Source organism: Procambarus clarkii, chromosome 6 (genome assembly GCF_040958095.1).
Source record: "Procambarus clarkii isolate CNS0578487 chromosome 6, FALCON_Pclarkii_2.0, whole genome shotgun sequence".
Lineage (NCBI taxonomy): Eukaryota > Metazoa > Arthropoda > Malacostraca > Decapoda > Cambaridae > Procambarus > Procambarus clarkii.
The window spans coordinates 36851150-36869144 of NC_091155.1; the positions used below are offsets into that span (position 1 = coordinate 36851150).

Sequence of the window (17995 nt, forward strand, 5' to 3'; positions counted from 1 at the left end):
TCATCTCTTGGACTATTTTATCTGATTGACTGTTACTCTGTGTTCTGTTCGACAGGAAATTGAGTATCCAGCGTCCTACTTTTCCAGTTATTCCCATTGACCTCATTTTGTGAGTTATCACTCCATGGTCACATTTGTCGAACGCCTTTGCAAAGTCTGTGTATACAACATCTGCAGTTTGCTTTTCTTCTAGGGCTTCTGTGATTTTGTCATAGTGGTTGAGTAACTGTGACAGACAGGATCTTCCCGCTCTAAATCCATGTTGTCCTGGATTGTGCAATTCATTGTTTTCCATAAAACTAGAAATTTGATTCCTAATCACTCTTTCAAACACTTTTATTATGTGTGATGTTAGTGCAACTGGTCTATAATTTTTGGCCAAGGCTTTACTCCCCCCCCTTGTACAACGGAGCTATATCTGCAGATTTAAGTGCTGCTGGTATCTCCCCTGTATCCAGGCTCTTTCTCCATATTACGCTGAGTGCTCTCGCTACTGGTACTTTACATTTCTTTATGAATATTGAATTCCATGAGTCAGGCCCAGGAGCTGAGTGCATAGGCATATTGTCAATTTCTCTTTCAAGGTCTTCCGAGTTTGTGGTAATATCCGTTATATTATCTGCAGCTTGAATGTCATTCATAAAGAAGCTGTCTGGGTCATCAACTTTCATGTTGTTTATTGGTGTGCTAAACATAGCCTCATACTGGCTTCTGTGAATGTCACTAATCTCTTTGTTGTCCTCTGTGTACGAACCTTCACTTGTAATTAACGGTCCAATACTGGTCCAGGTTTTGGATTTTGATTTTGCGTATGTGAAAAAATATTTCGGATTTTTCCTTATCTCTTGTATAGCTTTCTGTTCCAATTCCATTTCCTCAGACTCATATGATCGCTTCAACGTTTGTTCTATTTCTTCGATCTCCCTGCTTAGGCTTGTTTTCCTTGCTTGTGATAGTTGTGTCTGCCCTGTTCTGAAACCATGATGTCCGGGGTTATGGAGATGCTGTGATTCCATGTATTTTGTGATCTTACTTCTTAGCACTCAAAAAATTTTATGATGTGCGATGTTAGTGCTATCGGTCTGTAATTTTTGCCTCTGCCTTATTTCCTCCTTTATGGAGTGGTGCTATCTCTGCTGTTTTTAGCATGTCAGGGATAACGCCAGTATCTAGGCTTTGTCTCCACAGAATGTGGAGGGCCTGCGATAGTGTTTTTTTACAGTTCTTGATGAATATGGAGTTCCAAGAATCCGGGCCTGGTGCAGAGTGCATAGGCATACTGTTTATGGCTTCTTCAAAATCCAGTGGGGATAGGGCGACGTCTGATATATGATTTGATGTTGGTATCATATCCATGAAAAATTTATTTGGGTTATCAATCTTTAGTGTGTTTAATGGCTTGCTGAAAACAGAGTCGTACTGCGTCCTCAGTAGTTCGCTCATTTCTTTGTTGTCATCAGTGAAAGTTCCATCTCCCTTTCGCAGGGGCCCGATACTAGATGTGGTTTTTGATCTTGATTTTGCATAGGAGAAAAAATATTTCGGATTTCTCTCTATTTCACTGATGGCCTTTTGCTCTCTTTGCCTCTCCTGGGTTTTGTATGATTCTTGTAGCTTGAGTTCAATTGTTTCTATTTCTCTACCTAACCTTCTTCGCCGTTCTTGAGATAGGGTGCGACTCAAGTTGTTCCGCGATTCGTTTTCTTCGCCTATATAGGGAACGACGTTCCCGTTCCAATCTGCATCTCTTCCTCTTTTTTCTTAGAGGTATGCGGTTTGAACATATTTCTAGTGCTACTGAGCTTATTTTTTCCAGGCACTGGTTCAGGTTTGCATTTTCTAGCTGTTCTTCCCAGTTTATTTCTGTGAAGTCCTGGTTTATTTGCTCCCAGTTTATCTGTTTATTATTGAAGTTGAATTTGTTGAAATCTCCTCCACCGGGAATCTGGATTGGTTTTGAAGGTCTACTCCCCATGGTTGTCATAACTTCAATTACGTTGTGATCTGAGTAACAGGTATTTGTAATCATTATGTTCCTGATCAATTCATCATTATTAGTGAAAATGAGGTCCAGCGTGTTCTCCTTCCTAGTTGGTTCTACTATTTGCTGGTTTAAGGCAAACCTGTCGCACATCCGTAGCAGGTCATTTGCATGTGCCTGCTCATTTAGGCTACTTCCTGGTATTCTTTCTGATATTACTGTATTAGCCAGGTGCTTCCATTTCAGGTGCCGTAGGTTGAAGTCCCCAAGCAGGATGATGTTCGGAGCTGGATTTGTGAGGTTTTCCAAGCAGTGTTCTATTTTCATTAGTTGGTCTTTAAACTGCTGAGGGTTTGCCTCCGGTGACTTATATACAAGGACGATAACTACATTCAGGATCTCTATTTTGACTATCAGCACTTCCACCATACTGTTAGTGGTGTTTAGCAGCTCAGTACGGAAGAGCGTGTCTTTGATGTAGAGGCTGACCCCACCCTGTAGCCTGTGTTTCCTGTCACATCTGAGGGCTGACCCCACCCTGTAGCCTGTGTTTCCTGTCACATCTGAGGGCTGACCCCACCCTGAAGCCTGTGTTCCCTGTCACATCTGAGGGCTGACCCCACTCTGTAGCCTGTGTTTCCTGTCACATCTGAGGGCTGACCCCACCCTGTAGCCTGTGTTTCCTGTCACATCTGAGGGCTGACCCCACCCTGTAGCCTGTGTTTCCTGTCACATCTGAGGGCTGACCCCACCCTGAAGCCTGTGTTCCCTGTCACATCTGAGGGCTGACCCCACCCTGTAGCCTGTGTTTCCTGTCACATCTGAGGGCTGACCCCACTCTGTAGCCTGTGTTTCCTGTCACATCTGAGGGCTGACCCCACTCTGTAGCCTGTGTTTCCTGTCACATCTGAGGGCTGACCCCACCCTGTAGCCTGTGTTTCCTGCCACATCTGAGGGCTGACCCCACCCTGTAGCCTGTGTTTCCTGTCACACATGAAAAGATTGTACTCTGAGATCCATATTTCACCATCATGGTAGTCTTGGGTGTGGGTTTCCGTTAGGGCTACAACACTGCGTATGTCTCGTGTAGAAGACCAGCTATGGTGGTGGTGGTGGTGGTGGTGGTGGTAGTGCAGTAGACCACAGTAGCATGGTAGTGGTGGTGGTGGTAGGGAGGGGGGGGCTGGCGTGAGAAAGCAGTAGGGGAGATTGTCATGGTCCCTGACTACTCAGCTGCTCCCACTGTTCACCCCCCCCCTGCAACACCCCACCCCCACCCCCACCCCCCAGAAGCCCCACCCCGTAGCCCCCACTTCCAAACCAAACCTCCCCCCCCCCCCCGAAGCCGGAACCCGGTGTTGCCTTAGGTTCAGCCACTGGGAACAAAAGATTGCAGGCAGCACGGGCTATGGTGATCCCCTGGTAGTCTCACGGCCCCTATGGTACGGTGTCGCAACCACAGATCCCAAGCTGGTGATGACACTGAAGTCTTTTGGAGTGTCATGGGTGGACAACTGAGGCAGTGTAACTGCTGGTGCCACACACAGAGGTGCCAACATTACCGCCATGCACAACAGTTACCACTACCAACCCTTGAGCACAGATACGACCTGCTACACCACCATGGGCCACATTCACCAAGCTGTTACGCAAGTACCAAAGAGCCAGGGGCAAGATTCACGAAGCTGTTACGCAAGCACTTACGAACCTGGGGCCAGATTCACGAAGCAGTTACGCGAGTACTTACGAACCTGGGGCCAGATTCATGTAGTTACGCAAGCACTTACGTACCTGGGGCCAGATTCACGAAGCAGTTACGCAAGCACCTACGAACCTGGGGGCCAGATTCACGAAGCAGTCACGTAAGCACTTACGAACCTAGGGCCAGATTCACGAAGCAGTTACGGAAGCATTTACGAACCCGGGGTCAGATTCACGAAGCAGTTACGCAAGTACTTACGAACGTGTACATCTTTCCTCAATCTTTGACGGCTTTGGTTACATTTATTAAATAGTTTACAAGCATGAAAACTTGCCAATCAACTGTTGTTATTGTTATAAACAGCCTCCTGGTGCTTCGGAGCTCATTAACTGTTTAATAATTGTAAACAAAGCCGCCAAAGATTGAGAAAAGATATACAGGTTCGTTAGTCAACCCGTCCTCGACTAAAGTCCATTCCATCCAGTGGTCGACCCCACAGACGCATTCATAAATTTTTACACGTTTTTCATTCAAAACGGGAATTTTCTCAAATATAAATTAATATTATAAAATATTAACATATTGAGCATATATAGACATAGGTTAGGTTAGGTGTTTAGGTTCTGTTGGCGATTATTTGTAGTACGTGGGTGAAGCATTTACAGCGTTGTGGTTCGAACACAAGTCGTCAGTGAAGCACTTGTTCCGGAAGTGTTCGAACGTCAGCAGTTGTCAGTCGTGTGTAAACTGTTTTACATTCATAAACAGCTGTGGGGGGTTGGCGGGGGTTGGCGGGTGGGTGGAATGGTCTTTGGGCCTCTGTTGGGAGGACGGGCCAGGGTCGCGAGTGCTTCAGCCCGTCACCCAAACACCCAAAAGTGATTCCAACACCCCCCCCCCCCCCCGGCTGATATGCCAGGCTGGCCAACATATGAACGGCATTCAGAAACTTGTGTAAAGAATCATTTAGAACTTTGTATACTACATATGTCAGGCCAATCCTGGAGTATGCAGCCCCAGCATGGTGTCCATATCTAGTCAAGGATAAGACTAAACTGGAAAAGGTTCAAAGGTTTGCCACCAGACTAGTACCCGAGCTGAGAGGTATGAGCTACGAGGAGAGACTACGGGAATTAAACCTCACTTCGCTGGAAGACAGAAGAGTTAGGGGGACATGATCACCACATTCAAGATTCTCGAGGGAATCGACAGGGTAGATAAAGACAGGCTGTTTAACACAAGGGGCACATGCACTAGGGGACACAGGTGGAAACTGAGTGCCCAACTGAGCCACAGAGATATTAGAAAGAACTTTTTTAGTGTCAGAGTGGTTGACAAATGGAATGTATTAGGGGGTGATGTGGTGGAGGCTGACTCCATACACAGTTTCAAGTGTAGATATGATAGAGCCCAATAGGCTCAGGAATCTGTACACATGTTGATTGACAGTTGAGAGGCGGGACCAAAGAGCCACAGCTCAACCCCCGCAAGCACAACTAACTGAGTACAACTAGGTGAGTACACACACACTCGGGTTGAGTGTGTGCGTGTTAGCGAGGTCGGCTGCTCACCATTGTCCCGCAGCAATAGAACAAAGGAGCCTCGATATAGGGACCCCGTGTGTAGCTGCTCTAGGACCTAGAGTCACGAAGCTCTAAGTACTTCCTCCTGAGAAGTGTGCTCCCAAGGTTCTTAAGTGCCGGCCAAGAACACGCTAAAGGCAGAGTCACATAAGTCAACTTACGAAGATTTCTAAGTAGTTCACTTAGGTGTCGCTAGATGTCACTAGGCTTTTAGTTTGGCCAATCAGAGAGAAGGTAACATTTGTCACCTTACAGCTGTAGCCAATCACGACGCTGCTATATCGGAGCTTATAAGTGACCACTTGCCACATATTTACCTCGAATTTTCTTATAAAAGTAGTTTATTTCTAAGTAAAACAATGTTTACTCACCTTGTAAAGTTAGCACCGACCTTGTGGTCAACAACTGTGTTGTAGTTGTTGTTTACCTGTTTGTTGTTTGGGGAGCCGAGCGGACAGCACGCTGGGCACGTGATCCTGTGGTCCTGGGTTCGATCCCAGGCGCCGGCGAGAAACAATGGGCAGAGTTTCTTTCACCCTATGCCCCTGTTACCTAGCAGTAAAATAGGTACCTGGGTGCTAGTCAGCTGTCACGGGCTGCTTCCTGGGGGCGGAGGCCTGGTCGAGGACCGGGCCGCGGGGACACTAAAGCCCCGAAATCATCTCAAGATAACCAGCGTAATTCTGAGAGATAATGTGTCGCTGCCGTTGTCATGGTGATCATTGACGGACATATTTACCTAACTTTACCCCAAGGTCACTAACTATCTAGTGGCCTCGACGAGGACACAAAGCCGGCGGCTTGTTAAAGGCTCAGCCAATTGTTCTAATATTGTTTAGCTGGATTTTAGCATTTACGGCTTCAGAGGGTAGGCGGTTCCATGGGTTTATAACCCTCTTGGTGACAAACGTCTGTTTTCAGTCCTACTTGAGAGGCCACACTCTCTCTAACACTGTGTGTGTGGTTGTCCTGTTATCACTCACTCCACACCATGTGGTATGAGGCACTTGGAGCTCTGTAATTACCTCATACACTCACCAATATTGGAAGATATTCTTGTGCTGTGGGCCTGCGGGCCGCTGCCAGCAACAGCCTGGTGGACCAAACTCTCACAAGTCAAGCCTGGCCTCGGGCCGGGCTTGGGGAGTAGAAGAACTCCCTGAACCCCATCAAGCAGGTATATGTGGGCGTGCGGGCCGCTGCCAGCAACAGCCTGGTGGACCAAGCCTGGCCTCTACAGGTAGGCATCACACTGTGTCCTTGTCTTCACCTTCACATAAATGTAAATATATGTTTTAGCCAACATCACTGTACGATATTGTACAGTGAATGTCACTTAACATACGCCAGTTACAGCCTTAATTGGTAGTTAACAGCCCATACTAACCACCCCAAACTAAACTGCTGTAATCATAGTTAGACGAGCACACCCACCAAACATGATGAGTGTGCATGCGCGCGCGCACACACACGCACGCACCACAGGTTTGCCACCAGACTAGTACCCGAGCTGAGAGGTATGAGCTACGAGGAGAGACTACGGGAATTAAACCTCACGTCACTGGGAGACAGAAAAGTTAGGGGGGGACATGATCACCACATACAAGATTCTCAAAGGAAATGACAAGGTAGATAAGGACAGACTAACACAATAGGTACACGAACAAGGGGACACAGGTGGAGACTGAGTACCCACATGAGCCACAGAGACGTTAGAAAGACCTTGTTCAGTGTGGGAGTAGTTAACAGGTGGAATGTATTAGGCAGTGATGTGGTGGAGGCTGACTCCATACACAGTTTATAATGTAGATATGATAGAGCCCAATAGGCTCAGGAACCTGTACACCAGTTGATTGACAGTTGAGAGGCGGGACCAAAGAGCCAGAGCTCAACCCCCGCAAGCACAACTAGGTGGGTAGACCCACCACAGCCCGGTTGGTCCGGCACTCCTTGAAGAAAACTATTTAGTTTCCTCTTGAAGATGTCCACGGTTATTCCGGCAATATTTCTTATGCTCGCTGGGAGGACGTTGAACAACCGCGGACCTCTGATGTTTATACAGTGTTCTCTGATTGTGGCTATGGCACCCCTGCTCTTCACTGGACCTCTGATGTTTATACAGTGTTCTCTGATTGTGGCTATGGCACCCCTGCTCTTCACTGGACCTCTGATGTTTATACAGTGTTCTCTGATTGTGGCTATGGCACCTCTGCTCTTCACTGGACCTCTGATGTTTATACAGTGTTCTCTGATTGTGGCTATGGCACCCCTGCTCTTCACTGGACCTCTGATGTTTATACAGTGTTCTCTGATTGTGGCTATGTCACCTCTGCTCTTCACTGGACCTCTGATGTTTATACAGTGTTCTCTGATTGTGGCTATGGCACCCCTGCTCTTCACTGGACCTCTGATGTTTATACAGTGTTCTCTGATTGTGGCTATGTCACCCCTGCTCTTCACTGGACCTCTGATGTTTATACAGTGTACTCTGATTGTGCCTATGGCACCCCTGCTCTTCACTGGACCTCTGATGTTTATACAGTGTTCTCTGATTGTGGCTATGGCACCCCTGCTCTTCACTGGACCTCTGATGTTTATACAGTGTTCTCTGATTGTGGCTATGGCACCCCTGCTCTTCACTGGACCTCTGATGTTTATACAGTGTTCTCTGATTGTGGCTATGGCACCCCTGCTCTTCACTGGACCTCTGATGTTTATACAGTGTTCTCTGATTGTGGCTATGTCACCCCTGCTCTTCACTGGACCTCTGATGTTTATACAGTGTTCTCTGATTGTGCCTATGGCACCCCTGCTCTTCACTGGACCTCTGATGTTTATACAGTGTTCTCTGATTGTGCCTATGGCACCCCTGCTCTTCACTGCACCTCTGATGTTTATACAGTGTTCTCTGATTGTGGCTATGGCACCCCTGCTCTTCACTGCACCTCTGATGTTTATACAGTGTTCTCTGATTGTGGCTATGGCACCTCTGCTCTTCACTGGACCTCTGATGTTTATACAGTGTTCTCTGATTGTGGCTATGTCACCCCTGCTCTTCACTGGACCTCTGATGTTTATACAGTGTTCTCTGATTGTGGCTATGGCACCCCTGCTCTTCACTGGACCTCTGATGTTTATACAGTGTTCTCTGATTGTGCCTATGGCACCTCTGCTCTTCACTGGACCTCTGATGTTTATACAGTGTTCTCTGATTGTGCCTATGGCACCTCTGCTCTTCACTGGACCTCTGATGTTTATACAGTGTTCTCTGATTGTGGCTATGTCACCTCTGCTCTTCACTGGACCTCTGATGTTTATACAGTGTTCTCTGATTGTGGCTATGTCACCTCTGCTCTTCACTGGACCTCTGATGTTTATACAGTGTTCTCTGATTGTGGCTATGTCACCTCTGCTCTTCACTGCACCTCTGATGTTTATACAGTGTTCTCTGATTGTGGCTATGTCACCTCTGCTCTTCACTGCACCTCTGATGTTTATACAGTGTTCTCTGATTGTGGCTATGGCACCTCTGCTCTTCACTGGACTTCTGATGTTTATACAGGGTATAAACATCAGAGCTGGACAAAAGTTGTTGTCCAGCGACTCTGAGAAGACCTTGGCCAGCAAGGTCCCCCCGCGGCCAAGACACTAGGAGAGGACCATTTACCGTCAGGGCCAAGTGCGGCCAAGTGCGGCCAAGACCGTGAGTCAACACGAGGTCCTCGCTACTGTTGCCGGAGTGTGCAACACACCTGTCTCCTGCCGTCACCTGACACACACACACACCTGCTGCCACTGGCAGCCACAGGTGTATGACAACATACAGGTGTGTGTGCCAGCTCTAAGTGGCAAGCATAATCACCCAGAACTACAGGTGTGGACACCTTAACGAGTCCGCCGTGCACGCAGACACCAGAGTCCGCCGTGCACGCAGACGCACGCAGACACACACACACACACACACACACACACACACACACACACACACACACACACACACACACACACACACACACACACACACACACACACACACACACACACACACACACACACACACACACACACACACACACACACACACACACACACACACACACACACACACACACACACACACACACACACACACACACACACACACACACACACACACACACACACACACACACACACACACACACACACACACACACACACACACACACACACACACACACACACACACACACACACACACACACACACACACACACACACACACACACACACACACACACACACACACACACACACACACACACACACACACACACACACACACACACACACACACACACACACACACACACACACACACACACACACACACACACACACACACACACACACACACACACACACACACACACACACACACACACACACACACACACACACACACACACACACACACACACACACACACACACACACACACACACACACACACACACACACACACACACACACACACACACACACGCAGACCCCAGGACTCCGCCCCCACACACGCAGACCCCAGGACCCCGCCACAGGGCCCCAGGACTCCGCCACAGGGCCCCAGGACTCCGCCACAGGGCCCCAGGACCCCGCCACAGGGCCCCAGGACTCCGCCACAGGGCCCCAGGACCCCGCCACAGGGCCCCAGGACTCCGCCACAGGGCCCCAGGACCCCGCCACAGGGCCCCAGGACCCCGCCACAGGGCCCCAGGACCCCGCCACAGGGCCCCAGGACCCCGCCACAGGGCCCCAGGACCCCGCCACAGGGCCCCAGGACCCCGCCACAGGGCCCCAGGACCCCGCCACAGGGCCCCAGGACCCCGCCACAGGGCCCCAGGACCCCGCCACAGGGCCCCAGGACCCCGCCACAGGGCCCCAGGACCCCGCCACAGGGCCCCAGGACCCCGCCACAGGGCCCCAGGACCCCGCCACAGGGCCCCAGGACCCCGCCACAGGGCCCCAGGACCCCGCCACAGGGCCCCAGGACCCCGCCACAGGGCCCCAGGACCCCGCCACAGGGCCCCAGGACCCCGCCACAGGGCCCCAGGACCCCGCCACAGGGCCCCAGGACCCCGCCACAGGGCCCCAGGACCCCGCCACAGGGCCCCAGGACCCCGCCACAGGGCCCCAGGACCCCGCCACAGGGCCCCAGGACCCCGCCACAGGGCCCCAGGACCCCGCCACAGGGCCCCAGGACCCCGCCACAGGGCCCCAGGACCCCGCCACAGGGCCCCAGGACCCCGCCACAGGGCCCCAGGACCCCGCCACAGGGCCCCAGGACCCCGCCACAGGGCCCCAGGACCCCGCCACAGGGCCCCAGGACCCCGCCACAGGGCCCCAGGACCCCGCCACAGGGCCCCAGGACCCCGCCACAGGGCCCCAGGACCCCGCCACAGGGCCGCAGGACCCCGCCACAGGGCCCCAGGACCCCGCCACAGGGCCCCAGGACCCCGCCACAGGGCCCCAGGAGCCCGCCACAGGGCCCCAGGACCCCGCCACAGGGCCCCGCCACAGGGCCCCAGGACCCCGCCACAGGGCCCCAGGACCCCGCCACAGGGCCCCAGGACCCCGCCACAGGGCCCCAGGACCCCGCCACAGGGCCCCAGGACCCCGCCACAGGGCCCCAGGACCCCGCCACAGGGCCCCAGGACCCCGCCACAGGGCCCCAGGACCCCGCCACAGGGCCCCAGGACCCCGCCACAGGGCCCCAGGACCCCGCCACAGGGACCCAGGACCCCGCCACAGGGACCCAGGACCCCGCCACAGGGACCCAGGACCCCGCCACAGGGACCCAGGACCCCGCCACAGGGACCCAGGACCCCGCCACAGGGACCCAGGACCCCGCCACAGGGCCCCAGGACCCCGCCACAGGGCCCCAGGACCCCGCCACAGGGCCGCAGGACCCCGCCACAGGGCCCCAGGACCCCGCCACAGGGCCCCAGGACCCCGCCACAGGGCCCCAGGAGCCCGCCACAGGGCCCCAGGACCCCGCCACAGGGCCCCGCCACAGGGCCCCAGGACCCCGCCACAGGGCCCCAGGACCCCGCCACAGGGCCCCAGGACCCCGCCACAGGGCCCCAGGACCCCGCCACAGGGCCCCAGGACCCCGCCACAGGGACCCAGGACCCCGCCACAGGGACCCAGGACCCCGCCACAGGGACCCAGGACCCCGCCACAGGGACCCAGGACCCCGCCACAGGGACCCAGGACCCCGCCACAGGGACCCAGGACCCCGCCACAGGGACCCAGGACCCCGCCACAGGGACCCAGGACCCCGCCACAGGGACCCAGGACCCCGCCACAGGGACCCAGGACCCCGCCACAGGGACCCAGGACCCCGCCACAGGGACCCAGGACCCCGCCACAGGGACCCAGGACCCCGCCACAGGGACCCAGGACCCCGCCACAGGGACCCAGGACCCCGCCACAGGGACCCAGGACCCCGCCACAGGGACCCAGGACCCCGCCACAGGGACCCAGGACCCCGCCACAGGGACCCAGGACCCCGCCACAGGGACCCAGGACCCCGCCACAGGGACCCAGGACCCCGCCACAAGTATAGCCAAGACAGGAGCGGCGCCCTTCAGCTGGGGGCCGTGTGAACTGTTCAGTCCTCACACTGTCACCACACACCTGTAGCCCACACCTGCCGGCTCTCACACACCTGTAGCCCACACCTGCCGGCTCTCACACACCTGTAGCCCACACCTGCCGGCTCTCACACACCTGTAGCCCACACCTGCCGGCTCTCACACACCTGTAGCCCACACCTGCCGGCTCTCACACACCTGTAGCCCACACCTGCCGGCTCTCACACACCTGTAGCCCACACCTGCCGGCTCTCACACACCTGTAGCCCACACCTGCCGGCTCTCACACACCTGTAGCCCACACCTGCCGGCTCTCACACACCTGTAGCCCACACCTGCCGGCTCTCACACACCTGTAGCCCACACCTGCCGGCTCTCACACACCTGTAGCCCACACCTGCCGGCTCTCACACACCTGTAGCCCACACCTGCCGGCTCTCACACACCTGTAGCCCACACCTGCCGGCTCTCACACACCTGTAGCCCACACCTGCCGGCTCTCACACACCTGTAGCCCACACCTGCCGGCTCTCACACACCTGTAGCCCACACCTGCCGGCTCTCACACACCTGTAGCCCACACCTGCCGGCTCTCACACACCTGTAGCCCACACCTGCCGGCTCTCACACACCTGTAGCCCACACCTGCCGGCTCTCACACACCTGTAGCCCACACCTGCCGGCTCTCACACACCTGTAGCCCACACCTGCCGGCTCTCACACACCTGTAGCCCACACCTGCCGGCTCTCACACACCTGTAGCCCACACCTGCCGGCTCTCACACACCTGTAGCCCACACCTGCCGGCTCTCACACACCTGTAGCCCACACCTGCCGGCTCTCACACACCTGTAGCCCACACCTGCCGGCTCTCACACACCTGTAGCCCACACCTGCCGGCTCTCACACACCTGTAGCCCACACCTGCCGGCTCTCACACACCTGTAGCCCACACCTGCCGGCTCTCACACACCTGTAGCCCACACCTGCCGGCTCTCACACACCTGTAGCCCACACCTGCCGGCTCTCACACACCTGTAGCCCACACCTGCCGGCTCTCACACACCTGTAGCCCACACCTGCCGGCTCTCACACACCTGTAGCCCACACCTGCCGGCTCTCACACACCTGTAGCCCACACCTGCCGGCTCTCACACACCTGTAGCCCACACCTGCCGGCTCTCACACACCTGTAGCCCACACCTGCCGGCTCTCACACACCTGTAGCCCACACCTGCCGGCTCTCACACACCTGTAGCCCACACCTGCCGGCTCTCACACACCTGTAGCCCACACCTGCCGGCTCTCACACACCTGTAGCCCACACCTGCCGGCTCTCACACACCTGTAGCCCACACCTGCACACACACTGACAGTGTACACCCCCCCCCCCCCCCCCCGGCTGCTACAGAACCCCTTCATGTGTGTAACTTCTTGGTGATTTCGGGCTTTAGTGTCCCCGCGACCCGGTCCTCGACCAGGCCTCCACCCCCAGGAAGGAGCCCGTGACAGCTGACTACCTCCCAGGTACCTATTTTACTGCTAGGTGAACAGGGGCATCAGGTCGGAAACATTTTGCCCATTTGTCTCCGCCTCCACCGGGGATCGAACCCGGAACCTCAGGATTACGAATCCGAAGCGCTGTCCTCTCAGCTGTCAGGCGGCCTTCCAGGAAATAATTACACAAACAACCATTAAAGACCTTCAAGATGGAGTCTTTGTCAGCGTCTTAAAGGGCCAAGCTTAACGGGTCCTTGTCTTACGAACGGGGGCTACACACCTCGTGTCGAACTATTGCCCAAGTAGCCAACATATACTGAGGAATAACTGCTTATTTCTCTTATATGTAGTTTATATCTTTTATTATATGTGAAATAACGAATTTCTCACAATATATTAAGGGTGACTCCCTTAATGGTGGGGGCCTGACAGCTGAGTGGACAGCGCTTCAGATTCATAGTCCTGAGGGTCCGAGTTCGATCCCCGGTGGAGGTGGGAAAAAAAATGGGGCAGAGTTTCTTTCTCTATGATGCCCCTGTTCACCTAGCAGTAAAGAGATACCTGGGAGTATTCAATCAATTCAGTTTCAACAATAAGAGGATTGACTGGGACAAAATAAATGTAGACCTTGCAACCATTCAATGAGAGACGGTCTTAAGCGACCAAACTCCCACACAGGGAATAGCTCAACTGACAGCTGAAGCTTACAAGGTCTGCTTGAAGCACGTGCCTGTGAGGAGGGGCAGAAAGAGGACCACTCTAGAAAGAGAACGCAGACCACTGTACAGGAGAAGGAAAAAAATAACTGAAATGCTTCGGCAGACACAACTATCACAAGCAAGGAAAACAAGCCTAAGCAGGGAGATCGAAGAAATAGAACAAACGTTGAAGCGATCATATGAGTCTGAGGAAATGGAATTGGAACAGAAAGCTATACAAGAGATAAGGAAAAATCCGAAATATTTTTTCACATACGCAAAATCAAAATCCAAAACCTGGACCAGTATTGGACCGTTAATTACAAGTGAAGGTTCGTACACAGAGGACAACAAAGAGATTAGTGACATTCACAGAAGCCAGTATGAGGCTATGTTTAGCACACCAATAAACAACATGAAAGTTGATGACCCAGACAGCTTCTTTATGAATGACATTCAAGCTGCAGATAATATAACGGATATTACCACAAACTCGGAAGACCTTGAAAGAGAAATTGACAATATGCCTATGCACTCAGCTCCTGGGCCTGACTCATGGAATTCAATATTCATAAAGAAATGTAAAGTACCAGTAGCGAGAGCACTCAGCGTAATATGGAGAAAGAGCCTGGATACAGGGGAGATACCAGCAGCACTTAAATCTGCAGATATAGCTCCGTTGTACAAGGGGGGGGAGTAAAGCCTTGGCCAAAAATTATAGACCAGTTGCACTAACATCACACATAATAAAAGTGTTTGAAAGAGTGATTAGGAATCAAATTTCTAGTTTTATGGAAAACAATGAATTGCACAATCCAGGACAACATGGATTTAGAGCGGGAAGATCCTGTCTGTCACAGTTACTCAACCACTATGACAAAATCACAGAAGCCCTAGAAGAAAAGCAAACTGCAGATGTTGTATACACAGACTTTGCAAAGGCGTTCGACAAATGTGACCATGGAGTGATAACTCACAAAATGAGGTCAATGGGAATAACTGGAAAAGTAGGACGCTGGATACTCAATTTCCTGTCGAACAGAACACAAAGAGTAACAGTCAATCAGATAAAATAGTCCAAGAGATGAAAGCTCTGTACCTCAAGGTACAGTCCTTGTACCACTGCTGTTCCTTATTCTCATATCTGATATAGACAAAAATACACGCCACAGCTTCGTGTCGTCCTTCGCAGATGACACAAAAATCAGCATGAAAATTACCTCTGCTGAAGACATTGAAAAACTACAAGCAGATGTCAACAAAGTTTTCGATTGGGCAGCAGAAAATAACATGATGTTTAACAGTGATAAATTCCAGGTACTCGGGTACGGCAAAAATGAGGATCTGAAACATAATACAGGGTACAAAACACAATCGAATCTTCCCATAGTAGGAAAACAACATGTCAAGGATTTGGGAATAATGATGTTTGACGACCTAACGTTTAAGAAGCATAACCAAGCAAATATTGCGTCAGCCAGGACAATGATAGGATGGATTACGAGAACTTTCAAATCCAGGGATCCCATCACAATGGTTGTAGTCTTCAAGTCACTTGTGTTGTCCCGTCTTGAGTACTGCTCAGTACTCACTTCCCCCTTCAGAGCAGGAGAGATTGCTGAAATAGAGGGAATACAGAGAACATATACGGCACGCATAGACGAGATAAAGCACCTAAATTATTGGGATCGTCTCAAAGCTCTCCAAATGTACTCACTAGAAAGGAGACGAGAGAGATACCAAATAATATACACGTGGAAAATACTGGAGGGTCAGGTCCCAAATCTACACAGTAAAATAACAACGTACTGGAGTGAACGATATGGAAGAAAATGCAAGATTGAACCAGTGAAGAGCAGAGGCGCTATACACACAATCAAAGAACACTGTATAAACATCAGAGGTCCAGTGAAGAGCAGAGGTGCCATAGGCACAATCAGAGAACACTGTATAAACATCAGAGGTCCGCGGTTGTTCAACATCCTCCCAGCGAACATAAGAAATATTGCCGGAACAACCGTGGACATCTTCAAGAGGAAACTGGACTGTTTTCTAAGAGAAGTTCCGGATCAGCCGGGCTGTGGTGGGTACGTGGCCCTGCGGGCCGCTCCAAGCATCAGCCTGGTGGAGCAAACTCTCACAAGTCGAGCCTGGCCTCGGGCCGGGCTTGGGGAGTAGAAGAACTCCCAGAACCCCATCAAGCAGGTATCCAGCAGGCCCAAGATGAGACGCCCCACTCCCACAGCTGGTGGCCCAAGATGAGACGCCCCACTCCCACAGCTGGTGGTCCAAGATGAGACGCCCCACTCCCACAGCTGGTGGCCCAAGATGAGACGCCCCACTCCCACAGCTGGTGGCCCAAGATGAGACGCCCCACTCCCACAGCTGGTGGTCCAAGATGAGACGCCCCGCTCCCACAGCTGGTGGCCCAAGATGAGACGCCCCGCTCCCACAGCTGGTGGCCCAAGATGAGACGCCCCACTCCCACAGCTGGTGGCCCAAGATGAGACGCCCCGCTCCCACAGCTGGTGGCCCAAGATGAGACGCCCCGCTCCCACAGCTGGTGGCCCAAGATGAGACGCCCCACTCCCACAGCTGGTGGCCCAAGATGAGACGCCCCACTCCCACAGCTGGTGGCCCAAGATGAGACGCCCCACTCCCACAGCTGGTGGCCCAAGATGAGACGCCCCACTCCCACAGCTGGTGGCCCAAGATGAGACGCCCCACTCCCACAGATGGTGGCCCAAGAGCCTCGATTTACAAGATGAAAACCCCGCCCCACAGCACATAATTCCCAGATTAAATACTGACCAGAAATCCTTCCCCCAATTGGAAAAACTGAGAATGTGTGTGTGCACGTGTATGGATGTGTGTGTGTATGCATATGTATCAGTATATATATAGTATACATATGCTGAAGGGAAGCAGTAGAGGAGCAGTATATGATGAAGGGAAGCAGTAGAGGAGCAGTGTATGATGAAGGGAAGCAGTAGAGGAGCAGTATATGATGAAGGGAAGCAGTAGAGGAGCAGTATATGATGAAGGGAAGCAGTAGAGCAGCAGTATATGATGAAGGGAAGCAGTAGAGCAGCAGTGTATGATGAAGGGAAGCAGTAGAGCAGCAGTGTATGATGAAGGGAAGCAGTAGAGCAGCAGTGTATGATGAAGGGAAGACAATGACATAAGAATAATGCCCCGGGAGTGGACATAACTAACCTGATGCCAGAAGCCCACAACATTACCCCAACAACAACAGCTGCCTGGGGCACACTGGCCAACATCCGGGCATCCTTCACTAACTCGGGCAAGGGAAGCTTTCCCCGCCCTTTATACAACGTACGTCAGACCCACTCTTGAATATGCAGCCCAGCATGGAACCCATACCTGAAAAGGGACAAGGACAGACTAGAAAAGATCCAAAAATATGCAATAAGACTCGTTCCTGAGATGAAGGGATTGAGGTATAAGGAAAGATAGAGAACTGGCCCAACCCACACTGGAGGCCAGGCTTGACTTGTGAGAGTTTGGTCCACCAGGCTGTTGGTAGCAGCGGCCCGCACAAGGTTAGGGGTGTACACACGCACACGCGCACACACACACGCACACACACACGCACACACACACGCACACACACACGCACACACACACGCACACACACACGCACACACACACGCACACACACACGCACACGCGCACGCACACGCGCACGCACACGCGCGCACACACGCGCGCACACACGCGCGCACACACGCGCACACACGCACACGTTAGAAAGACGAGACGAGAAAGAGACGTTAGAAAGAATTTTTTCAGTGTCAGAGTAGTTAATAAATGGAATGCATTAGGCAGTGATGTGGTGGAGGCTGACTCCATACACAGTTTATAATGTAGATATGATA

The 17995-nt window shown here is 52.7% G+C and overlaps 1 protein-coding gene across 1 annotated transcript in view; it reads right to left on the reverse strand.

Annotated features, from left to right (window-relative positions):
* The window catches only part of LOC123754193 (zinc finger MYND domain-containing protein 19), a 70219-nt gene extending 52753 nt beyond the window's left edge, over nucleotides 1-17466 (reverse strand). The window contains exon 1 of the mRNA XM_069308236.1: nucleotides 17313-17466. The gene's annotated coding sequence lies outside the window, so the exon portion shown is untranslated. The remainder of the gene's footprint in view (nucleotides 1-17312) is intronic.
* Between the last annotated feature and the right edge of the window lie 529 nt (nucleotides 17467-17995).